This window comes from Amblyomma americanum, chromosome 5 (genome assembly GCF_052857255.1).
Source record: "Amblyomma americanum isolate KBUSLIRL-KWMA chromosome 5, ASM5285725v1, whole genome shotgun sequence".
NCBI classification, from domain to species: domain Eukaryota; kingdom Metazoa; phylum Arthropoda; class Arachnida; order Ixodida; family Ixodidae; genus Amblyomma; species Amblyomma americanum.
The window spans coordinates 138158072-138184362 of NC_135501.1; the positions used below are offsets into that span (position 1 = coordinate 138158072).

The window sequence follows — 26291 nt, forward strand, 5'->3', positions numbered from 1 at the left end:
AATTACTTGATTTAAATGCAGCAATAAAAGCATGGCTCATGAGCTCCATAGCTTTTTCCAAAACATTCCATTGCCGGAGAAATGCCCAGCACAAGTCCAGACGAATGCGACTGGAAAACCGGCGGACAGTCACCGCCACTGGGGATCGAACCCCGCACTTCACACATGCGAGGCGAATGCTCAAACCCCAAATCCGCCGCTGCGGTCGTGGCTGTGTAGATAAGAGGTGAAGGGAGTGTGTTCGCTCACTTTTTCAGGTTGCCTTTTCGCTGGCTATGTCTGCTACAGGCTGCTGCCGTAGTTCAGGTGGTTTTTGGCTACAGGCGGAACTAGCAATTCCTGTCGGTATTAGATGCTCCATATGGACACGTTTGATGAAAAAAAAGTTATCAAAACAATATTATCATATTCAGTACGGCGTTCCACAAGGCTCTGTTTTGGGACCCTTTTTGTTTAATGTTTATGTAAATGATATGGTTAATCTAACATTAAATGCAACATTATTTCAGTATGCTGATGATACAGCTTTAGTGATATCCCATGAATCAAGCCCACTCGCACTGAAATTACTTCAGTACGATATCAATAAAATAGTAGACTGGTTATCTGGAAATCAAATATGCATAAACATAAACAAAACTGTGTTAATGTGTTTCAGAAATCCGCACAAGAATGTTGATCTTACCCAGTCGGTTATTCTGCATGGTAGCAACTGTGACAAATGCGAATGTTCGCCACTACCCTACTCAAGCAGTGTTAAATATCTTGGCCTATATCTTGATTCCAACATGTGTTGGTCTTCCCAAATTGACTATTTATTAAAACGACTCCGTGCTCTTTCTGTGCAGCTTTATCGTATCAAATACACTACACCTATAAACTTGCGTCAGACTGTGTACAGATCTTTAGGAGAATCTATCTTTAGATACGGTGTTTCAGTGTATGGTTCTTGTGCACCTTGTAAGATTAAGAACGTAGATAGTTTCCTGTGCAGAATCTCCACTAATTTATTGTATGGCACTGCTTACGAGAAGTCCGACCATAACACCAGAATGGTTAAAGCAGGAGTTATTCCTCTGCATGACTTGTGCTTGCAGGTGGTAGTTCTGAGAAACTACTTTTCAGCACAGTTTAAACAGCCAGATAAAAAACCAGAGTCGCTTAGGCACATAGCGCGTTATAAAGTTCCAAGGGTTTATACACATTATGGTAAAAGGACACGACAGTTCTATATACCCTACCACTTTAACAAACTACCTGCAAAGGTGTTTGATTGTGATTCATTGACGGCTGTGAAATCTGGACTGCAAGCATGGTTTGAAAGTTTTAAAGAAAGGAAATACTGAGTTGCTTCCTAATTTCTATCTTGTTTGTGTTCTATTTATTAACTCCAAATTTTCTTTGCGTTACATAATTATCAATCGCTAAATTTGTTGACTGAACTATATGTAATATTTCGGCTTTGTGTTATTGCTAATTTTTTTCTTCTTCTTCTTTTTGCATTGTAAATTGTGCAATTTCAGCGTTTTGTATTAACCACATGCTGTTGTGACTGCCGTGGCCCGCCCTCAAGCGCTTCCGCTTCTGCGGGCACACGCTATGTACTGTATATACATATCTTGCAATAAAATTCATGTATGTATGTATGTATGTATGTATGTATGTATGTATGTATGTATGTATGTATGTATGTATGTATGTATGTATGTATGTATGTATGTATGTATGTATGTATGTATGTATGTATGTATGTATGTATGTATGTATGTATGTATGTATGTATGTATGTATGTATGTATGTATGTATGTGTGTGTGTGTGTATGTATGTGTGTATGTATGTGTGTATGTATGTATGTATGTATGTATGTATGTATGTATGTATGTGGTGCGTTTGTGCGTGTGTGTGTGTATGTATGTATGTATGTATGTATGTATGTATGTATGTATGTATGTATGTATGTATGTATGTATGTATGTATGTATGTATGTATGTATGTATGTATGTATGCATGCATGCATGCATGCATGCATGCATGTATGTATGTATGTATGTATGTATGTATGTATGTATTGTAGGGGTGTGTTTATTCGGTGAACCCAGATGATTCCAGCCGCTCAGGGGAGACTCGCAGCGAAGCGTCAGGCGTGGCGAAAGAGCAAGGCAGCGAACAACTTCTTCGTCCTTGAGAGCGGCAGCACGCGACGCATGTCAGTGGTTATATCGATGAAGATTACCACACTACAGTTTCCCCCCCGGGCAGAGAAGGAGCCATCCTGGCGACTCATGGTGCCGAAAGGACAGACGGATCGTAGTAGGGCTTGATTCGGTCCACATGAACTATTTCGCGTCCACGGCGACGCAAGTCCGCAGATGGCGTAACGGGCTCAACTACGTAGTTCACAGGAGATGTTTTTTGAAGCACTCGGTATGGACCGTGATACCGAGCAAGAAGCTTCTTTGACAGGCCGGCGGTTGTGGCAGGAACCCAGAGCCACACCAGGGAGTTGGGCGTATATGAAGGCGCCTCACCAGTGTCACGATGGTGTTTTTGTTGCCATTGATTTTCCTTTGTGAGCGAACGAGCGAGCTGACGGCATTCTTCTGCATACTGGGCGGCGTCCGAGAGTGGCGTCGATTCAGAAACATCAGGGCGGTAGGGAAAAAGCGCGTCCATTGTGCAGGTTGGCTCGCGCCCGTAAAGAAGAAAAAAGGGAGAGAATCCAGTGGTGGTCTGTATCGCAGTGTTGTACGCGTAGGTTACGAAGGGAAGAACGTGGTCCCAGTTGGAATGAGCGTCGTTGACGTACATGGCCAGCATGTCACTCAGAGTACGGTTGAAGCGTTCTGTCAGGCCATTCGTCTGAGGGTGGTAAGAAGTAGCGGTGCGATGAATGATGCGACATTCTTTCAGTAGGGCCTCGAGAGCGTCGCTCAAGAAAACGCGTCCGCGGTCACTGAGCAGTTCCTTCGGAGTCCCGTGGCGAAGAATCAAGTTGTTGAGAATGAACAAAGCAACGTCTCTTGCAGAGGCAGAGGGTAACGGTGATGTTTCAGTGTAGCGAGTCAGATGGTCTACTGCCACAATAATCCACCGGTTTCCAGCAGGAGTAGTCGGAAGAGGGCCATAGAGATCTATGCCAACGCGGTCAAACGGACGAGCAGGGCAGGGTAACGGCTGCAACGAAACAGAGGACTTCTGAGGAGTTTTTCGGCGTTGACAAGATTCGCAAGCGCGCACGAAATGTCTTACGAAGCGGTACATTCCACGCCAGTAAAATCGCAGACGTAGGCGTGTGTAGGTTTTCAATACGCCACCGTGAGCACATTGTGGGTCACCATGGTACGCAGCACAAATGTCGGCGCGGAGATGACGCGGGATGACTAGAAGCCACTTCCGTCCATCAAGCAAATAATTGCGGCGATAGAGAAGACCGTCACGAATGGAGAAGTGGTGTGCTTGGCGGACGAGCGCTTTGGAGGAATGACCGGGAGTAGGACTTGAGAGAAAATTCAAAAGTGCATTGATCCAGGGGTCATTCCGCTGCTCGGTAGCCATGTCGATAGTTGTAAGAGTCGACATATCGTAGGCACAGACGTGGTCAGACGAATTATCTCTAGGCAATGGCGAGCGGGAAAGAGCATCCGCGTCCGTATGCTTCAGCCCTGATCGATAAATGACATGAATGTCAAACTCCTGGAGACGAAGAGCCCAGCGAGCAAGGCGACCGGATGGGTCTTTCAGAGAGGCAAGCCAGCACAAAGCGTGGTGATCGGTCACAACGTAAAACGGTCGACCATACACATAAGGACGAAATTTTCCGATAGCCCAAATAATGGCCAAACATTCCCTTTCTGTGACTGAATAATTAGATTCTGCCTTTGTCAATGTTCGGCTGGCGTATGCCACAACATACTCGCTGTAACCAGGCTTACGTTGGGTAAGGACGGCACCAAGCCCAATACCGCTGGCATCAGTGTGGATCTCCGTAGGCGCAGCCGGATCAAAGTGGCGTAGAATGGGCGGCGAAACCAAAAGGCGGCGTAAAGTGTCAAAGGCTTTATCGCAGGCTGGAGTCCAGGCGGAAAGGTCGGAGCTGCCGGCAAGGAGCTGGGTCAGAGGAGCGATGATAGAGGCGAAGTTCAAGATGAAACGTCGAAAGTAGGAGCAGAGGCCGATAAAGCTCCGAAGCTGCTTCAGGGAGGTTGGCTTCGGGAACTCTGCAACTGCGCGAAGTTTGGTGGGGTCGGGAAGAATGCCGTCCTTAGAAACTACGTGGCCTAAAATTGTGAGTTTTCGAGCGGCAAAGTGGCACTTCTTCAAATTCAACTGAAGCCCAGCGCCGGCGAGACACGTGAGGACATCCTTTAGGCGGAGAAGGTGAGAAGAAAAGTCGGCAGAAAAAACTACGATGTCGTCCAGATAACAAAGACAGGTCTGCCACTTGAGTCCACGAAGAACAGTGTCCATCAGGCGCTCGAAAGTAGCCGGGGCATTGCAGAGGCCAAAGGGCATAACGTTGAACTCGTATAATCCATCCGGTGTTATAAAGGCAGTTTTCGAGCGGTCATTATCAGCCATCGGTACCTGCCAGTAGCCGGAGCGCAAATCCAAAGAGGAGAAATACTCGGCTCCCTGTAAACAGTCCAAGGCGTCGTCGATTCGCGGCAAAGGATAGACATCTTTGCGCGTGATTTTGTTAAGCCTACGGTAATCGACGCAAAACCGGATGGAACCATCTTTCTTGGTGACCAAAACAACCGGAGAAGCCCATGGACTGTTAGATGGCTGTATGACGCCCCGGCGAAGCATGTCGTCCACGTTGTCAGCAATGACTTGGCGCTCAGAGGCCGACACGCGATAAGGACGCTGTCGTAAAGGTGCGTTTGTACCAGTGTCGATTGCGTGCGTAACGACAGACGTGCGACCCAGAGCAGTGTGAGGAAGGTCGAAGGCAGAAGTGAAGTTCTGTAGAAGAGCAGCGAGTTGATCGCGTTGTGCGGGTGGGAGATCTGCGTCAATAGCTTGTTGAAGAACATCGGGTGGTGTCGAAGCGGTCGCTGTATCGCAAGAGCTGAGCACATTAACGTCTAATGAAGTAGGCGTTGCAGGAAGAGTATTTACAAGCGCGGGATCAAGTTCTTCAATACGACCGAGACACTCGCCGCGTAGCAGGACGGACGGGCACGAAAATGGATTTGAGACGTACATTGCACTAAGGCCATCTTCGATCTTGAGGACCGCAAATGGAAGCAGGAGGCAGGGATGGCGTGAAGCGGCGTCGGAAGGTGTGAAGAAGACAGTCGAACTAATAACGCTTTCACAGGAGAGTGGAACGAGGGCAGCAGAAAATGGAGGAATGTCTGTGTCACTGGCGACGAGGAGTTTTGCAGGCCGGGTAGGGACGTCACACAAGACGGTATCACAAAGAGGTAAAAAGGAAACTTCCGCGCGGGCGCAGTCAATAACGGCATGATGAGTGGAAAGGAAATCGTAGCCCAGGATGATGTCGTGTGAGCAGCGAGACAGTACAATAAACTCGATGGTGTATAAGACGTCTTCGATGAGAACACGGGCCGTGCACGCCGCTGAGGGATGAATGCGCTGTGATGAGGCGGTGCGAAGCGAAAAGTCGGAAAGTGCGGTGGTCACCTTACGAAGACGACGGCAAAGAGCTTCACTGATGACTGATACGGCAGCGCCCGTGTCGACTAGAGCGAGTACTGCGACGCCGTCGACAAACACTTGAATTACGTTAGTGGGAGAACACCGAGGACTTGAAGAGTTCGAACCAAGCGCAGTTCTTGCCCCGGGAACTGCGACTGTTAGTTTCCCTCAACGGTGCCGGTAGAACGTCGGAGTGGGGACGGGGAACGGCGACGAGGGGAAGGTGATCGGCGAGCTGTGTACGTTTGATTGTCACGAGATACAAATTCGGAACTGGGCGGATTTCTCGGCGAGGGCTGGTCTGTATTGTAGGAGTAGTTCCATAGTTCAGGTCGAGAAGGTGGAAGGCGTTGGCGGCAAAGGCGTGCGACATGGCCCGGCAGCCCGCAAGAGTAGCAGATTGGTCGGTTGTCCGCGGTACGCCAAGGGTTCGTAGGGCGTTGGCGTACCCTTGGAATAGGGACATGGAATGCAGACCCAGGCAAAGGCGAAGGAAGGTTGGAAGGAGCGGCCTGGTAGGAAAGAGATGCTGATGGCATGAGCGGCCTGGCCGCAACTTGGGCGTAAGTCAGTGGTGCCGTTACTTGCGCTGGCACGGGGCTGGGCGGCAGCACAGGGCTGGGCGGGAGCATGGAGCTGGGAGGAAGAACGTCAGCGATGTGATCTTGAACGGCACGCCGTATGGTAGGGGCCAAAGACGGAGCCATGTCAGGAACAAGGCGGCCACTATCCTGTAACTGAGGGACCAGCGATAGCTGGCGGGCGACCTCTTCTCGAACGAAGGCTTTGATTTGCTGAAGTAAAGGGCTGTCCTCTGATGGGGTAGAACCGCCCAGCGCAAGTGTAGAGATGGCGTCGTCTCTAACACCGGACCGCCGGGTAGAAGCGCGCTTCTTACGAAGCACGTCGTAGCTCTGGCAAAGCTTGATCACGTCACTCACCGTGGCAGGATTTTTTACCCAGAGCATTTGGCACGCGTCGTCAGAGATGCCTTTCATGATGTTCTCGATCTTATCCGCTTCAGTCATTAGCGGATCGACACGCTTGCATAGGTCCACGATGTCCTCTATATAACTAGTGAACGACTCATCGACTTGCTGAGTGCGCTCACGCAAGCGTTGTTCTGCCCGGAGCTTGCGAACTGCAGGGCGGCCGAACACTTCTGCAAAATTCTTTTTAAATGCAGACCAAGATGGCAGGTCTGCCTCATGGTTGCGAAACCAGAGGTTCGCCACGTCAGTCAGATAAAAGATTACATTGCTTAGCTTGATAGCGTCGTCCCATCTGTTGTAGCTACTGACGCGCTCATATGCCGCCAACCAATCGTCGACGTCCTGGTCGGCTGTGCCACTGAAGAAGCACGGATCACGCTGCCGTAGAGCTCCAGAACACAGCACGGTGGTTGGGAGGGGCGACGATGTCGTGGCAGTGTCATCCGGCATGCTGGAAGCAGAGGGTAACGTGCGGCTTCTTAGTTCCAGGGTGGACGGGAACGTACCCAGCAGCACCTGCACCAATTGTAGGGGTGTGTTTATTCGGTGAACCCAGATGATTCCAGCCGCTCAGGGGAGACTCGCAGCGAAGCGTCAGGCGTGGCGAAAGAGCAAGGCAGCGAACAACTTCTTCGTCCTTGAGAGCGGCAGCACGCGACGCATGTCAGTGGTTATATCGATGAAGATTACCACACTACAGTATGTATGTATGTATGTATGTATGTATGTATGTATGTATGTATGTATGTATGTATGTATGTATGTATGTATGTATGTATGTATGTATGTATGTATGTATGTATGTATGTATGTATGTATGTATGTATGTATGTATGTATGTAATTGAAACGCCTGGCATATTTCCGTGGGCTTCGCGTGCCGTGTGTCTACCTAGGAATAGAAACGTTTCTAGCTGCCTTTTTCATCATTGCTCGGCTAGCTCCGCGTCAAGGAGATATCAGAAAAATGCAGTGAGGGACCGGGCATATAGGACAATTCCTCAGAAAAAAAAAAGATTATTCCTCTCACTAATGCTGCGACTGTAATTGGTGAATTAACGCTAACCAGATGTTTCCATTTATCACTCCTCAACCAGTACCTCTACGAAAGCAACCAAAATTAGTCTTTCTCCTCGCGGAACTCCTGTCTGCACAGCATGAAAATGGCACGAGTATATATGCGTGCGTTTCCGCTTGGAAATGTAAGTTTATGTGATGATTTTTTAAAGACTCCGTGCCATAACCTCAAAGAACCTTAGCATAACATCTTTAACTTCTTTTTTTTTTTTTGCGGCCCGCTCATTGTGCCAGTTTTCGATGACGGGTGCATACTACAAACGCACCCATTCTACAGCGTCAACAAGCCTGCTCCAGGACACAAATGCGCCGCCCTTCGAAGCACATCGCGCGCTCTCGTGTACAGACATGTGTTGGCAACACGAACCGGATACTGCCGCTTCACCTCAACATATTAAAAGAGGGAAACCATTCACAGCCACACGAAAGAGAAGCCGTCGCGGTGAGACCGTGCTTTCTTTTTTTTCTTTTTTATTACACATCGCCCACAAAAACGAGATGTATACAGTCGACGCTCGTCAGTTCGTGACCCTCGCGACCGGGGAAGAGGAAGCCTCCCCTGCCTTCGCAGCTATGCGGCTGACTATAGCGAGAAATTTAGCAGCCCACCGATTGTGGTTAAGCACGCGTATATCAATAATTAGAATTACATCGAGACTATACAAGAAATAGGACCTTGGAATAGGATCTGTCTTAACGGGGAGTAATAAATATTTTTTCTTTATTTATGGATTAATTATCCGAAGCTCGTATTAGACGCACTTGACTAAAATAAAAAGAATCTGTGGATGACTGGGTATTTGGGGGTTTTGACGTCCTGCAGTGCAGGCCACAGTGGAGGGCTTCAGATTAATTTAGACCATCTGGGGTTATTTAGCTTGCGCTGGCATCGGACAGCACACGGGGCGTTTTTGTATTTTGCCTGCATAGAAATACGGCCGCCACTGCCGCGAGCGAACCCGCAACCTTAAGATCGGCAGGCGAACGCCAAAGCCACCGAACCGCCGCGGCGGGTCTCTTCTAATGTAGAGGTAATATTTATCGCATCTGTATGGACCTCTAACTCAGGCCATTTTTTGTTGCCACAATCATCGACAGTGGCCTTGCTTCAGCGTTATCAAGATGCAGAAGCAGTAGTTCATACGTGATTCAGATTCACTACAGGGTAGCCACTTTGTATATCAGAGGAATTATTTTGATTTTCTCTTGCGGAAGAGAAATTGCCAGATGTCTTATAACTGAAAGAGATGCAAGAAGATGGTAAAAAATGTGCTAAATGATCTCTGACTAAGGTATAAGAAATCAGCTGACGCTTCGAGTACAGTGGAACTTGGTACTGGGCGAGTTCTATGCATAGAACTATAGCTCCCAAAGGCCTCATCCGCAATTCTTGTTCACAAATCTTGCAAAAGAGCTCCCACACGGGTCTTCTTCACAGTTCCTGGAAGAGCGTTCTATACGGGACTTTAGATCGCCTATCTCGTAAAAGAGCTTCATGCGCAGCTTAAGTTCGCAAATCTGGTAAAATGCTGCTTCCACAACTCTCGTTGACCCATCTAGGTAATAAAGGTTTCAAACTCGGAACCTCAGCTGCTTTGTTTGACTGTGGTTAGGGACCAGTATTGCCATATCTGCAATTCACCGTCCTGATCTCGTGGCGTCGCCCCAAACGCTCGACTATAGAGGAATATTGGATGAGACTTGATGACACACCGCTGAAAAATTAAAAATCCGAGTCTGTTTTTCATAGCTGTGCGGTTAAAACCACCGCTTTGCACTGCTCCCTTTCTTTTTAAAACTAAAATTCTCGTTTGATTGTTAAGCTTTGTATTTCACATCTATAACAATTTGCGAATATCTGTTTAGCTTGTGTCAGCCGTGAAATCTTCGTTTTTCGACTACTAATTTCGTGCGTGGAAGCAGCGACGCAAAACAACAAAAAAAGGGGGTTACTTTTATTTGCTGTGTCTTAGCTGTTCGGCATTGTGCAATTCGATTGCACGTTCAACGTTCTAGGATTAATTCTGCTGCGGCGAAGTGATGTGTAATATGAATTAATTAAACGTACTAAGCTGCGCTGGACTTGATTATACCGAATTACTGATGTTCACTAATAGCGTGTTGTTGTGAATGCAACACTGCATAGTGCTCAGGCGATGGCAGACTCGTTTTATTTATGATGACTCCCAACTCTTGGTTGGAAGTGAAACACTGAATTGAACTGAGCAGTTTAAAACCTTCTATGAATCAGGCACTTCTTGCATGCACTGCTAGCGCAGTTGGAGAATCAATGCTTAGAAGTTTGTTTCAATTAGTCGTAAATAAAAATTGACCGTTGTTAAAAAGTCGCAGTTGAAGCGCTGAACTCCGGTTACTCAGCGGTGGTCTCACACCGTCTGATCTAGCGTCCAGTGCATTTGCGTTCTTTAAATTATGTCACCAAGCCAGGAATGAAAGGCACCAGCTCGAGCTGAGAAAGACTGTCCAACTATTTTCAAAGTGACAAATTAAACGAAAGCGGTGAAAGTTCGTGTTGACATCCCGGTTTCGTTGTCAAAGGGCTTTTCTGCACCCAAGCCGACTTTTTGAAGAGCAGTCAATAATTCTTCCATGGTTAAAAAAAGCATACACACATGACAGACCAGCGCGCCTGTTTCTTGTAGTCTTCTGTAGTCTCTCTTTTCTGTTTACCTCCGAGTAGAATAAAGCGAGGAGCAGGATGGGGAATAAAGTGTGATAACAAAAATTATTTTCTACTGACCTGGCACCTCCAACGAACGGCGATGTCACGTCTCCGAAAGGCAGACCGGTGGTTTAGGGACCAAATCTAAAGCACGCACTGGACTCGAAGCCGTCATCGGAATGCTGAACGGTTTCTGCCATTACAGCCACGACACACGGATGTCACAACACTTGTTCACAACAGACAAATACCAGTTCACAGGATGACACGGTGCAAAGCAGCTGGATCACTCGCCCCGCTTTCAAAGCAGACGACAAGACTTGAGGTCGACGGAGCAACTGGCCTGAGACGCCCTCTGCAGCGAAGCTTGTAGCTCGCAGAAAGCCCCGATGCAAATCTTGTAGTTTGTTACAGGCTTAACTCGATCATTCAAGCAAGGCGCGAATGAAGAGAAGCAAGTCTCGCGCACAGCTGACTGGGTCGGCGGTCAGCGCCAATTGATTCGCCGGCTTGCAGTCGACCGGCATCCCCCGGCACTGAACTCCCAGACGATGCGGCGTCGAACGAGCGAGCCGGAGCAGACGACCGGCAGCGGTAGCGGCGGCGCTTGAAGCGAGAAACGGTTTTTTCTCCTCCCTTCTGTCATTCTCTTTCCCTCGGCCTCTCTCTGCCAACCTCCTCAACCTTCCGCCATAATGGAGGCGACTGCGGAACTCCAGCAGCGCGCATAAGGCAAACAAAAACCGCTCTCAGTTTCACTTTCCTCTCTTTTTTTGTTGTTCGTTATAGTCTGACCGCCTGAAGTCATCACACCGGCACAGCTCGAAGGGCCGGCAGCAGAATGGCAGGTGCGTGATCACGACAAATACAAAAAGATAAAAAGCCAGTGAGCGGGTTCTATAGACACGATCTGCGGCAATTAAAAAAAGCTCGCACGCGTGCACATAATCTGATTCGCGCGCTTATTTATTCGCCGCAGGGAACAAGTCTCGCAGCCGCTGCGATACAGCGTTCAACGACGGTGTCGTGTCGGCGGCGCTCCGCAGAGGAACACCGCGTCGTCTGATTGGACGCTCGTGCGGATCACTGGTGGTCACGTGGCGTACTCTCACCTTTTTCCTTCTTTCTCGCACAGGAAAGAGGCCGCCATCTTTGATCGCTCCGACGACAAAACTCGAGGTAGACGGCGATCGCTTCGAGCGAGGCGGTGGTTTAGCAGTTCGCTTCGGCAAGGTTAATTACCACCCCGGAAAATTCGGTCAAGTTCGCTGAGCTCGACCTTTGTCGTGCTCCAGGGCGTGAGTCAGCGATCGTGACCGCCATGGCCCGGGCAGTGGGAACAATAACAGTAATAACAACAGCTGCGGTCTCAATTATTTACGGGGCGGGAAACGCGTATTACCCTGAAGGCTGGTACGAAGACGACGCCAACTCGGTAATGGTGATGGAATGGCGCGTCAGCGCGATCAAATTCTGTGCTGGCTGTCGGATACATGAAGTGACAGTCCCCTAGAAGAACCATGTTTGTGGCGCCAATGCCAGAAATATCGAGAGTGAGCGCTTAACGTCCCCAAGCGACTCAGGCTATCAGGGACGCCGTAGTGAAGGGCTCCGGATAATTTAGACGACCTATGGTTCTTTAACATGCTCTGACATCGCAAAGAACACAGGCCTCCATCAAAATGCGGCCTCCGCGGTCGAGATCGAATTCATGTCTTCCGAGTCAGCAGTCGAGTACCATAGCCGCTGAGCCACCGCGGCGGCTCATGAAGAAACTAAAGAGAGCTATCAGTTGGGTAGATAGATGGAATGGTGGTGCACTTGACCTTAGTTTTCTTGCGTGTAACTATTCCAAGAGTTGGTGGCTGAAATTAATTTTATCAATGCCAGAAGGCCGGTTCTGGATGATACATACGCTAAAAATAATCTAGTGAGGGCCAGGTGACAACTGGACTCGAAGTCTCTGCTTTACCTGACGCGCAGGTGAAATTTGAAACGCAGCACTTTCATTAGTAACAAAAAAATTGTTTGTTTTCACCAACACTCATGAAACAAGTATTACGGAGGTCATTTGTTAAGTACAAAAATGAACAAAAAAAGTACATTCTCATTCATGCTTTTGGCATTAAACATAGGTGATTATGTTGAAGATTTAAACTGTTCACTTAGGATAAAGTGGCCTCCTTCATACTTTCTCTACCAGTGGTGTCTTCCCGCGCCCTTTTCTTTCACGAGCGGTGAAAATTTTGGGCATTATCAAAAATGAACTGCGCTGCAACTGGAGTGAACTATTATGAGATGCGTGCAGGGTGCGAATAGTGAACTATGCTAAATATTTGGTACTCAATATCTTGCGTTTAACATTAGCTGGGTGAGTTTCACCTTTGTTGTTCGTAAAACTGCGCACATTTTTTTCTCATTATTATCATGATGTGTGAATGCATAAGCATTCTATCGAGGAGTGCCCTACCGCCTGTTTTTGTACCACTGCCTCGTATAAGCGCGTAAAAAAAAATTTCGGAAGGCAAAAATGAGAGGCAATCCAAGCATGTAGTCACGGCCTGAATGGTGGAGTCTGTACTTCCAAGTACGACCTGCCCAATCCATCCCTCCATGCTCGGCTGCACATATATGAGGTGCGCAAAGATTCTGGTTTTTCGTGAGTTAATTGTTCTGAATACCTTTGAGGGTGCCTGTACATGATGAAATGTGCTTGTCAAAGCAGGAATTGAAGTTTTGAGCGTTTTCTTCAGTGTTTAGGATTTCGCAAATCACAATGCTTGAAAAAAATTAATGCGGATTAGCTCAGCTAATCCAGCATATACAAAGCGAAAGATGTCGACGTTCAGTGTGTTCTTTGGCGTTGGCGTTGACAATGTTCTAGATGGATATGCGGACGCCTCATTCGTGCTTTGATACATGTGGTGGTGTTGAGAGAGAGATGTGGCCTGAATGCATTAGCGCTGACAGCATTGTTGCTGACATGCGGCACTGCAGCAATAGCTAGGCCGCAGCGTTCATTTGGTGATATATCTCTCGCGATCAACCATTAACTCCGTGCCACCTTTCAGGGTGGCAGGGAGGGCGCGCTGCCTATCCAGTGTGTGGAACGCAATCAAAACGCGCTTTTGCAGTTAGACACCAACGCCAAGTACATGAAAGCGAGATTGAGGTCTCCACTGACCCACGGAGCCGGTTGTGCGCCTTTCCTTTCGTGAAAATGAACGGCCTTTGCAAAGTTGTCAACGCCAATGAACTCTATGAACCCCGTCAGCTCACTTGTTTTGTTTGGTTTTTGAGGAAAGTAAACGGCACAGTAACCGTCTCACATATCTCGGTGGACACCCAAACCGCGCCGTAAAGGAAGGGATAAAGGAGGAAGGGAAATAAGAATGAGAAAACTTAAAATTGAAAGTTGGATTCTGAGGAAAGGTGCGGCGAGACGCGCGTTGTGACGTCATGTGCCTCTTCGGAGCACCGCCACGGCGAAATCGCAAGTTTGCGGACAGTAAAGCTTTCGCTTTAATAAAGGCGCGAACAAAATTTATACGCACGCTCTTTTCCACCACCATATCCAGCAATTTCGGGCAAAAAATTTGAAAATTTGATAATTGTAATATACTTTTATGGTAACGTTTAAGGTAGTGGTCCATTCTTTTCTTGTGTAGCAAAATCTTTCTTTTAAAGTGCTTCCATCGGTCGCATCGAACAGTTAAGACTCCCATAGAAAAGCAATTGGGAACGCTTTTGAAGATAGCGAAATTGTTGATTGAAAAAATTCGACTGCCATCGAGTGACCTGTAGATATGTTGATTGTTATGGTGATATCGTACATTATATGAAAAATTGCGTTCATAAGTGGTTTCCCGTTAAAAAATGCTTTTGCCCAGGATTCCTCGGTATGTGTTCGAAAGAACTCTTGTTCACTGTCGTTTAAAAGGAACAATTCCGAACGGGATTGCCAATAATTGAGCCAAGTGTGTCCGTAAGCATTGACATTTTTCGATCGAACGTTCCAGCGCTTGTACCTGTCCACACAAAATGAACGCGGGTAAATTAACTGAAGTGTATATTAACCCTGACTAACTTTTCGCGACGAAGTTTCACACGGAGATTTTACGCGATAGCGCGTACAGCTCGTTCGGTCGAAAAGGTGTCAGGAATAATCGGTGACTGCGTAAAAAAGTTGTATCATGGTAATTTGTGGCTGTAGTGATTGATGATTGATTGGTGTGTGTTAGGCGATGACGGGTTAATTAGGTAAGTGTAATTAATTGAATAATTAAAAAAGTGAAAATTAACAGAAAATAAAAAGAGCTTCAAAGGTGTAAAAATGCTCATAATAAAAAGCTAATGCTTCCTGATGCTAATTTAAGAAAATTTAGGTTGTGTAATTGCTCAATTAATTAATTAATTGAAACCATTTAAAACAATGCGTTCAAAGGTGTCAGACTGCTCATAATGGAATGCCATGGTGTTTGTTGGTGCTAAGTATCGGTGTATATCGCCGTCCTAATAAAAGAATCTTGTAAAAATAATTCTAAACAGTCGCATCAGCATCAGATGACGCATCAAGCGACGTACGCTATCGCGTCAGCTCATAAGCGCAGTGTAGGAGTCCTCCGACGTTTTTTTCCTGCGCAGCCTGTTTCCTTTATAGTTCGACGCCGTCCCTTAAAATAAAAGAATTCATTTAAAAGTTGATAAGACATAAGAACCACGCCGATGCGATGTATGCGCTCTTTTAACGTTGGATGTGCTGAGGCTACTAAACGTTCGCTCTTGCAAACACTTGTGAAGTAACTGCCTGTGAGGTAGATGCTGCAGTATATTTTCTGCGTAATGTGGGCTATTTCATGAATTTCTGGCACTAAAGCATGATTTAATCTATAGTAGTGTCTGTAGGAGTAGCAGGAGTACCGTATCTAGCTCCATTGCTGCTTGGAAATTTTTACTTTCAATATATTAAATTGGTCTTTGGAAAACTTTAGCAACAAGCGATGAGTAAACTGTGCGAGGTCTCTTGCAAAAAAAAAAAAAGAATTGCGTGTAAGAGGAATAAGCCGTTCATTACGGCATATCCCGTAGCCAAATTCATTCTATACAGTGCTAGCTAAGCCCATAGAAAGGCAATCTCCGCTTGGCAAACATCGGGAATAAGGAACCTTAAGTTCGCTTATATTTTTACAACCTGCATCCATGTCTGCAGTAGTTATAGTCACTGTGTGTGCACATATACCGCGCATATTACGATATGTACATGTACCACAGCGACGCGTACATTATCGTCCGTGTGTGTTGTGATGCCATAAAAAGGCCTTTATTGTGCTGTAAAAGTACACTGCCACGTGCACGGCAACATATTCGCAACAAGAACAACGCCGCAAGTATAATTTCCATTTCATAGTGAAATAGGGTCTGGTTTGCAAGCCATACACCGTTTTTTTTTCCTCGTGCAGCAGAAAGAAAAGATAACCAGTGCTATACTTCGTTTCATGCATCAGGTGCAGCGCTGTCAAAGCTAGTGCTCCTGTATGCGCTGCCTGCATCCGCGTCCAGAAAGTAGTGAGCTCCTTTTGGTGAGCGAAACACATTAAAGGCTTTGCCTGCAGGCTTAATACGTGGCACATTTGTGATCATCTTGATTAAATGCACTCTTACTGCTGACGACAAGCTGTCGCTTTCTCGTGCCTTCGACCGCTCGGCGACAGAACAAGCGCCGAGTAACACGCCTCCCTTTATTTTTTTCCGTACCTTTCACAGCGTTGCACCTGATGTATGAAACGGAGTATAGTCGTTTTAAATATGTTATGAAGGCTGCTGAAGCTCAGATAAAACACGCGGAGAAAATGTTTCGCGAAGCAATGAGAATCACCTTAACGACATCCTAATCGAAATCAAGAGGAAGAAATGGGCTTGGGAAGGGCATGTAATGCGAAGGCAAGACAACCGCTGGTCCTTAAGGGTAATGGAGCGGGTTCCAGGAGAAGGCAAGCGTAGCAGGGGGCGGCAGAAAGTTAGGTGGGCAGATGAGATTAGGGAGTTTTCGGGGCATACAGTGGGCGCAGCTGGCAAAACGGTTAATTGTAGACACATGGGAGAAGCCTTTGTCTTGCAGTGGGTGTAGTCAGGCTGATGATGAGTGGTGATGATAATGATGAGAACCACGTTTAGCCGCTTCGAAAAGTGGCGGAAGCGCTAGACGTTTAACAATGAACAGAGTTGAGTCCACTGCTGCAAAAACAGAAAATCACACTCCGCTTTGCAAATTAAAATCGGAACTGTTGAGTGCTCCTAACGCTAAAGAGCCGCGCCACCAGACAATCGGCAACATCACTGTCTTGAAAGCATTTCCACTACGGCTCGTTATGGGCTGGAGTTCGCGTTCTGACCAATCAGAAAAACGAAATGTGTAAAACTCCAGCCATTCAGAAGCCGTTCTTGCATGCACGCGAACAGCAAAGCCGCCTTATTGGCTTGCTCCGGCCGGTTCTGAATTCTGCAGTGCTGCACCGTGCGCTCAATGCGCGCGCCGCATGTCCACGCCCTTTTGGCCTCGATTCCGTCGTCATGACGACACCAGAGTGGACAGAGCGAATCTTTCGGGGCTGTGCTTTCCGCTCCAAAGCCAGCGAGGCAAAAGATCAAAGGGCCGTCTTAACGATTCGTCCGTTTTCGATGCCCCGCCGGACGTAAGAAGTAGTCCACTCGAGATTCGGCACAATTGGAACGCGACGTGCCTCCTCAGTAGAACGGAGTTCCTCTGGGTGTGTGGACACCGATAGATACTTTGCTTATATTTAGTAAGGTTGGAATCGCAAAATCAAGGGGCTAAGCGAGGGAGCTTTTGCTTTACTTGACCAAGGCGAAGTTGTTTTGCAGCGTTTATTCTCTCGGAGAATTCAAGCCTTTGTTCCACATGTACACAGGAAAAGGTGTACAGTCCAACGCGGGCCTGCTTGGAGCGCTCGAACAACACACCGAAGAACACACTTGCGTCATTTTCGAGTGGGGGCTATAGGGCTCGAAACAATACCGCACCGTGCATGCACACTGCAATGGATCGTGTTCTAACTCCTGATGCATCGAAGAGCTGTCAGCAGTGATTGACGTAAATACACGTGAGAGAGAGCCAGTTGAGCGCTTCAGATAAGTGTGCGGCCGGCTTAACGAGTACCTTAATGAATGAGTACTACGCACATCTATTACTTGCAACACTTCGCTCCGTAAGGCTTTGTCTGCCTAGCATAGGCATGGCTTCAATCATTTGCTTGCCTATAATATTTAAGAACAACGTTTGCTAGAATTTGTTGGAGCCAAATTTTGGAACATTGTACTGTCGAGAATAAGATGCTCATATTTTTTTTTTTACAAACTGCTTAAGACGGAATATGTACACCAATTAGAGCCTTATAATTTTTTGCCTTACATTATAAAATCAAAGGCAGTGATTCACTCGAAGGGAAGCGCAGAATACAAAGATATATGTTGCTTGGTTGTATCTAGAGCCGTAAGCCTTCCGGTGTTTATTTCTGAGAAAAATCAGCAGATGTTTTTCGGCTCTTATTTTTTTTAATTTTTTGGAAGACCGGCGTGTTTCGGCCAGCAGTACGGTGCAACCTCCGAAAGTAGTGGTTATCTTAGAAAATAATGGCCTAAGTTTAAAACCGCGGTGACAGAAGCGAAGAGAGCCGTTTTTTTACTTCGTTGTTGCATACGAATGCACAGTTTTTGTAGCAGCAGGCTTATTGATCTTGTTAGTTTAAAAGTAACGGCATGCTTGTGCTTAGAGCAACCAGCTTAGAAAATGCGTGCCGAACATTAGCGTATGAGGTTTAAAAATACACTGGGAACGATTCGGACTTGTCTTATACGCATGTAGTTCCCAGAACAGTTCAGCGATGCAGCCAGCACTGTCCCTATACGGCGCAAGTTTGGAGCTCCCCGTGAAGCTTTTACCAGTCTGTAGGTCATTTCCGATCTTGTGAGATCTATCGGGCTGCGCCACTTTCACAAGGGTCCACAATTTTGAAGTTGATTAAGGGTTACAGCCGTGAACTGCAAGTAGTAGTGGGTGTTCCGCTCGATGTTGTGAAACAACCAACATTTCTGAACACCTTGTAGAAGGCTGTGAAATTTCTGCTAACTACAATCTTAGGCTCTCGTCTATAGCATGTTCTTTATGCTGTCCCCGCTTCAGAAGCCTTCTGTTGGCGCCTGATTGCACTTCCTTAGCAGGGTGACAAGTTTCACACCGAGGAAAAGACACGTCTTCTGTATGAGGTTCTAACCCGACTTATACATCTTGATACTCTCGAGTAGTGAGGCAGACGTCTGGTATAGAAAGGTCATTCTCGGAATCTTTCTCGAATATTCTAGACTTCAGACAAGTGATTCCAATTTTCGGCCACTCTCTCAATGGCGTAAGTTTACTTGCGAAAACTCAGAACTGGGCACCACTTCTTCACCCGCCGCGGTGGCTCAGTGGTTAGGGCCCTCGGCTAATGAGTACTCGGGTTCGAACCCGACCGCGGCAGCAGCGTTTCGATGGAGGCGGAGGTGGTCGAAATTTTTCCGGAGACTTCCACTGCGGCACCTCTTTCTTCCGTTCTTTCTCACGCCATTTTTTTTTCTGCTCATTGGAAACCTGTCAAACGTGCAATTGCAAAATTATGTTTTCAAAACGCCTTGGAAAAATCGTGCAGTCAAGCTTTTGCGAGAGAGCTTTCAGTGTCAGGTGGAGCGTCTTGAGGCAGCGGAGTACCCAAGCCATGTTCCGATCGCCTTTTCGGAAACCTTGCTACGAGATATCCTAAATTCAGCCCGCAGGGGAGGGACGCAGAAGCAAACAAAAGGAAAACGAAAGATCGCGGTAATACCGTACTTGCAAAAGATTTCACATAATTTCAAGAGGGTAGGTTCACGCGCAAATGTGAGTTTTTTTTTTCAGCGCTAGCCAAGCCTTCGATGCTTTGCCGCATTGTAAACGCAAGCGACAATAGCAAGGTGGGCTGTGCAAAGAAGCGTCAAAAGAGATTCGTTGCGTGTACTTGTGATGCTGTATACGGGATTCCGCTAACATATGGCAAGCACTACACGGGACAGCCTGGCAGAGGTCTCAGTGACCGGATACGGGAACACAACAACAACGTGAGCAGCACTACGGCCGGTCATCTGGGCGTCCACTGCAGAGACTGCACGGAACGAAGTAAGAAGGAAAAGAAAAAACCATGTCAGTCTATTTTTAGCCAGTGCGAAATCGTGAATGATAGTCGCGTCAAAATCACCAGAGAAGTCATTGAAGCGTACGAGGTCCGCAAACACCAAGATCAGTGTGTCAGCACTGCTTCGATAGGCGTGTCCGATAAGGAGCTTCGGTTTTTAAAAGACAGTTGAAAATGTCACGTCCAGCTGGTCATGTGTTCTGTTTTCGGGCGAATGGTTCCTGTTTTGTCATGCCATTCGTGTTTCTCTAGATGTGTTTCTTTCTTTATTTGAGATCATTTGATTTATGATTTATGGGGGACAACGTCCCAAAGCGACTCAGGCTATGAGGGACGCCGTAGTAAAGGTCTCCGGAAATTTCGACCACCTGAGGTTCTTTAACGTGCACTGACATCGCACAGTACATGGGCCTCTAGAATTTCGCCTCCATCGAAATTCGACCGCCGCGGCAGGGATCGAACCCGCGTCTTTCGGGGCGGCAGCCGAGCGCCATAACCACTCAGCCACCGTGGCGGCTATTTGAGATCGTTTGCCACAGCATTTAACCCATGGCATACCCTCAATAAACCACCAGTTGTAAGTTCAGTGCTGTGTCCGTGCGCTCGTCTTGTCCTCGTGTTTCTTTCACTACTTCGGTAATGACCAACCAACTTGCCCAAGCTTCCACTTTCTCTCCTTTATCTCTCCCCTTACGGCGCGGTTCAGGTGTCCACCGAGATATGGGAGAGAGTTTATACTGCGCCGTTTCATTTCCTCAAAACCAAATTTAATTTTCATTTCAAATTCTTCATAATACCGGCCAGAGCCCGATGAAAACCTATAGACTGACGGCGGAGGCTGACTGTGCAACGGTTACTTCTTGAAGACATAATAAACGCAGACAACGTTAAACAGAACGCCACAGTTCCTGCCAGTTCTCTATCAGAAGCGCAATCCAGTACTCTCCACCTATGCGGCTGAGTCTCTTTTTCGATGTGCTAGGCCGAATCCGAGATTTATTCGTTGTAGATGAAAAAAAAAAGCAACTAAAAATGGTTCTCGCGTCTGTTAGTAGAATTAACACTAATCACAGAATTATTACAATCAAGTGCGCTAGGTGCTCGGCCATACCCATTGCGCTTTTTGACAGACGAAGCAATACACTGCGGCGATATTCTCCTGGACGGAGTTTAAAGCATAGCAGTAGGGTTATGAGTGCCCTCTCAGAAAGGAGAAGGAAAGTTTGTTCAAGAAAAGGGTCCTCGGCTAGCCTCAGAACGCCCATGAATGAGTGCAATTTACTCTCTTTTTTTTAGCGGCGTACGTTTATCAGTGTTTTTTTTTTGGTTAATAATTAATAATTGATTTTTGGGGAAAGGAAATGGCGCAGTATCTGTCTCATATATCGTTGGACACCTGAACCGCGCCATAAGGGAGGGGATAAAGGAGGGAGTGAAAGAAGAAAGGAAGTAATAGGCGCCGTAGTGGAGGGCTCCGGAATAATTTCGACCACCTGGGGATCTTTAATGTGCACTGACATCGCACAGCACACGGGCGCCTTAGCGTTTTGCCTCCATAAAAACGCAGCCGCCGCGGTCGGGTTCGAACCCGGGAACTCCGGATCAGTAGTCGAGCGCCCTAACCACTGAGCCACCGCGGCGGGTAATTTTTGGTTAAAACCAGGAAACACCCGGCCTAGGCTAGGCTTGTGTCGAATTTTGGATCAAATCAACTGTTTCGGCCCTTTGCTTGATTACTGCATGCTTTGTTGTTGTGGTACTGTAATCCGGACCAGTTTATACGGCATTAGAGAATTTATTGGGATTTTTGGTGTTGCAATTTTTTTTGTTTTTGTTACTTAGCGTGTTGGAAACTCGCAAATATTGTTTTCTTTCCAGTTCACTTTTTCATTTCTTTTTCCAACATGAACTCTCTGAAATTCTGTCACTCAACCTTAACCCATATATGCCAAGCGTCCCACGTGTAGGTCGCGGCCTTTTTACGCAGTAAGTCTTAAAAATTTATTCTGCCAAACCTCGCGCCAGCTAGCGTTGGTTCGAGACGCTCTAAACTTTGCTTGTGCAAGGTTGTGTTGTGTGTGTTCAATTTTGTGCATTGTGCGCGTTCATAAATATCCAGCGGTCTTCTCTGCACACCATTTTTGAAACTTGTCCCCATCGACTACATTGTAATTATGCAAACAAAAATTGCGTTATTGCCGTAAGGACATCACCTCGCGGGATGAGAACTGTGATTTTAAAGTCGATGTCACATACTTGAAGCTTTACCGCACTTAGCGGGCAGTGAACTAGTCTTGAATCCTAAATTGTAGGACGGCTCGGTGATGAGAAAAATATTCCTACCAATAACATGATGTTTCTGCACTGTGAAGTGTAGTAAACATTTTACATCAAAAATGTTAAAACTCTTTTTTTCAAGTTTCAGAAATTTCGGCATAAATTGGTCAATCTATGCGGAGGTTAACGGTACAAAAAGTTGTTAGTTTTTCAGTGTGGAGATTCAATCACCAAAATAGTATGAGCATTCACCACTATTGTTTTGTTTATAACTGACTTTTTGTACTGTTGTGGTTACCACTTTGATTTGTTGTTTTTTCGTGTTCTGTCTGAACGTACGTCATTCCCTATCGAAAAAAAAAGAACAGGAAAATATCTGTTGTCACAGCAGATTTTTCTGTAGTATTTTAGGACCTGACAACAGAAATTCTTTTAGTAACAGCAAGATTTTCTGTCTTCTGTCGTAACGACAGAGTCAGTTCTCCCGAAAGAGCAGACAACTTCACAAAACTCTGTCCGGACGACAGGACGACAAAAGTTTCTGTTGCATCTTGGGATCGGCTCTGTCTTATTTCCCGACACGGAAGACTTGTATCTACCTTTTGCCTATTGATTCAAGAAAATTTTTGTAAAGCGTTTAATGCGGCAATTCATGCAATAAAAGGAAATGAAATATGCTGCTATTAACACAACACGGAGCACGTTTTTGTTAGCAGCGAGAATGAAAGCTTATCAGAAATGATTGTTCGCGGAGAGCTTAAAACTGCTGGTATGGCGGGAGCGAACCTGGGGTAGAAATGCACTGATTAGAGGAAACCAGGAAATAAACGGAGAACAGCACTCGTTTGGTCGATTTCTTTCATTGTAGGTCGTCTCGCACAGTGTGTCATAGATCCGTGCCAATTCGCACAGGTGTTCGTGTCTAAACAGTGAAAAAAAAATAAAGAATTGGTACTGAATTCTATAAGTAAGGCAAAGGCGTTAAATTTTTGCGAGGGAACAGCTGTTATGAAAATACGGGAAGAAAACCTTTGAATTCTGTCCTTGTGTCAGAATATCGCTAAAGAGACCCAGTATGTTTTCGACCGTCAGCTGTGCATGAGCGTTTTATTTTTTTGATATCGTAGTCACACTACTCGCCTATATGCACTGCCTGGCCGGAATGAAATGCGAACAGCGCCTGTGAACAAAAGAAAATATTTTGCCTGGGTACATTCAGGTGCAATCCACAACAGCCGGATTCGTGTTTCTGGTTTAAGTGTCTACCCAGGTACGCATTCATAAATTGTTTCTAAAGGATTATCTCGCATAAAGTAGAAAAATATGACATATGAGTGTGCGTTCCGTTCTAGCCTGACTGTACAAGGTGAGTCCAATAGAATATTTCTGTAAAACCGCAGCTGTCACAAGTGTCACAGATGTCACATGGCGACCTCTCATAGACGGCGCAGGCGAGGTCACATATTCGCATATGATATACAAACGGCAAGAGGTTCATAGATTTTTCATTATTATCAATATTATTAATGAGAAAACATCTCCGGAAGCAGCGTGATTGCTCATACTATGTCAAGCGATGAATTTTGAAACGATAATTATTGTGGAGATCGTCACGGAATATTCGTCTTGTTCATCACAGAACGTCGTGGAACTTTGGAATGCTGTAGATGTTTCCGAAGCCTCAAGCAAAGATTTTTTTTTTTCGCAGGTGGTTCGTTTTACTGGAGCGATCGCAAAGGAAGAGAGAATGATGCAACACTGTGAATCCGTGACGTAAATTTAGTGTACGAAGATAACGACTGGATTTACTTTCCTTTACGAGCCATAATAGGAGTTCATAGAGGAAGTCATGTGCAGAGAAGAAAGAATTTTCACGCGAATGATTTACAACATGCGTCTTATTTTTTTTCGTATTATTATTGCAGTAATTATTAACGACGAAGTTGAGGCAATGCAGGGCAAATGCATCTCCCAATGATCTTCGGTCACGACCACGCTAATCCAGAGAGTTCGCCTAAAACATTGTGATCAACAAAATATTGCGTCACAAGGACTCTATCACCAATCGAATCTTGCGTACAAGATAGCATTGTATCATTAAGCTCATGGTACCTGGGATAAAATTAAGAACGTTGGTGAAAACCTTTACCTAACCAACTTGGCCTTTCTGCGTTCTTTTGAGCCTATGCACAGTCGGGGACAAAGCCTCTAGGATGCGTGTTCCACAAACAAAGGTGACCGTTCTATTTTTAACCACTGGATCAAAACCACCCGTATGGAGGAGAAAGCCAAGCTCACGTTTTTTAATCTACGGAAATTAAATGATGCCATCGCAGAAAACATGGCGCCCATGGGTCTGAATCGCTTTGCCGAATGTCCAACAGACATTTGTCTCCTCTAGAGAGAGGGCTCTTTATTTATTTATTTTTTTTGCTGAGAAAGAATCCTCCATGATGAACTATTCAAAGCAGCAGATTGGCACTCATGATATTATAAATAAAGAGCAGTTAAAACGAAAGGTGCCTCCGCATGCCGAAATCAACTTTTGGAAAGCACGCTCGAGACGTCACTCTACAAGAAGTCATGACTTACGAGCTTACGCGTGTCTGGACGCATGCGGAGTAAAAAAAAAAGGTCTCAATATGATACGCGTTTTTACGATACCACGAAATTAATGACTCGACAGACAGAGAAACAGAGAAAACTTCTTTAATATGGATCCATGCTTACAGCTTTTAATTTATTTCATTTTTGAGGGGTTTAACGTCCCAAAGCGACTCAGGCTATGAGGGGCGCCGTAGTGAAGGGCTCCGGAAATTACGACCACCTGGTGTTCTTTAACGTACAATGACATCGCACAGTACACGGGCCTCTAGAATTTCGCCTCCATCGAAATTCGTCTGCCACGGCCGGGATCGAACCCGCGTCTTTCGGGTCAGCAGCCGAGCGCCGTAACCGCTGAGCCACCGCGGCGGACTTTCTTACAGCCTTTGAGTTCACAACATCATTTCATCGAGGTTTGGAGTTTTGGGGTTGACATTTAAGGCAGGGTCTACCGATTCAACACAATTTATAGGTATTTTAAGTGTTTATCCACGAGGAAACCCGTCACCGTTTCAAAAGGAAGTCGCTTTGCTAACTCACTTCAAGATACTTTCAGGCTGGCTGATAAACTGTTTTTTTCGTCTTTGTCTTTTCTCCGCTGGTATCAATGCCTCTACAGCCGACCTCACCCGAACCCATGACGCAGGTCAACGAAACAGCGGTCTCTTTCCTATGGCGCCCTCTAGAAATAGCCCCAGCTGCGAGCAGAAAGCCTTCCAGGGAAACCGGACGAAGGGAATCCGGCCGTCCCCGAGGGCCCGGAGCAGCAGTAATCAATGGCACGGTCGGCGAGCGGAAATCGCCGCTGCTCGTGTTATTGCAACACGAAGAGCCCCCGCAGAACACCGGCGGCTCCTTGGAGGTTGCAGCTGGGGCTTCGGTTATGACCGACGATCGGGCGCCAGACAATTCGCTCCGACGTGCCCAGCCCAAGGAACCTGAAAGGCGGTTTCGTTAAGACGGAGGTAGCAGAGGAGTATAGGAGTAAAAGGGCAGAGATTTGGAGTTGAAAAGCGGGTACAAATGAAGTTTGGGAGTAAAATTGGAGTTAGGATTAAGAAACGATGGGTACCTTTTACCTGAATAATCAATTCCATCTTGTCATGAGAATCGATGGTGACTGCCTGCACAAAGCACTGACACAAGAACAAGACTCCTAAACTTCCGGCTTCTTCCCACGAGGGGGTGGGGGAGACTTTTTGCGGGGTGCATCTTGAATTCCACGGTTGTTGCAAGAGTCCACGGCGCGGCTTTGAAATTTAGCCCCCTGGACTTTTAAAAAGGCTATACAGTAGCGGTCTATTCATGGTTTATGGGCGTTTAGCATCAAAAGGCATCTCAGGCTATGAGGGGCGCTCTAGTGGAAGGCTTCGGGTAATTTCGACCACCTCGATTTTTTTTAACGTGCACTGACAACACACAGTACACAGGCCTCTAGCCTTTCGCTTCCACCACCCACAGTCGAGGCCATACTGCGAAACAGGCATATCGGAAAGGAAGTTAGCCGGGCGATATAAAATGAAATAAAAAAAAACTTGATCTGATTTTATTTGATTTGATATACCACTCAGTCGGCAGCGTATATCCTTCTGGTGCATAGTAGGCCCGTTGCTAAATAAGTGATGATTCGCGCCGTCACAAGCTTTTCAGCCCTGTTTGATGCCGAAAGACGCGACCTTCGACGCTAAATTAATAACAACTTTTGAAGCAAGCTTTAAAGCATCCTGTGTTTATATTGACTTCCGGCTCTTTTCTGATTCACGTGACC

The 26291-nt window shown here is 46.4% G+C and overlaps 1 protein-coding gene across 1 annotated transcript in view; it reads right to left on the reverse strand.

Annotated features, from left to right (window-relative positions):
• LOC144132767 (sperm-specific sodium:proton exchanger-like) overlaps nucleotides 1–10615 on the reverse strand; it is a 289947-nt gene extending 279332 nt beyond the window's left edge. Inside the window, exon 1 of the mRNA XM_077665414.1 lies at nucleotides 10497–10615. The gene's annotated coding sequence lies outside the window, so the exon portion shown is untranslated. The remainder of the gene's footprint in view (nucleotides 1–10496) is intronic.
• Nucleotides 10616–26291: the final 15676 nt, after the last annotated feature.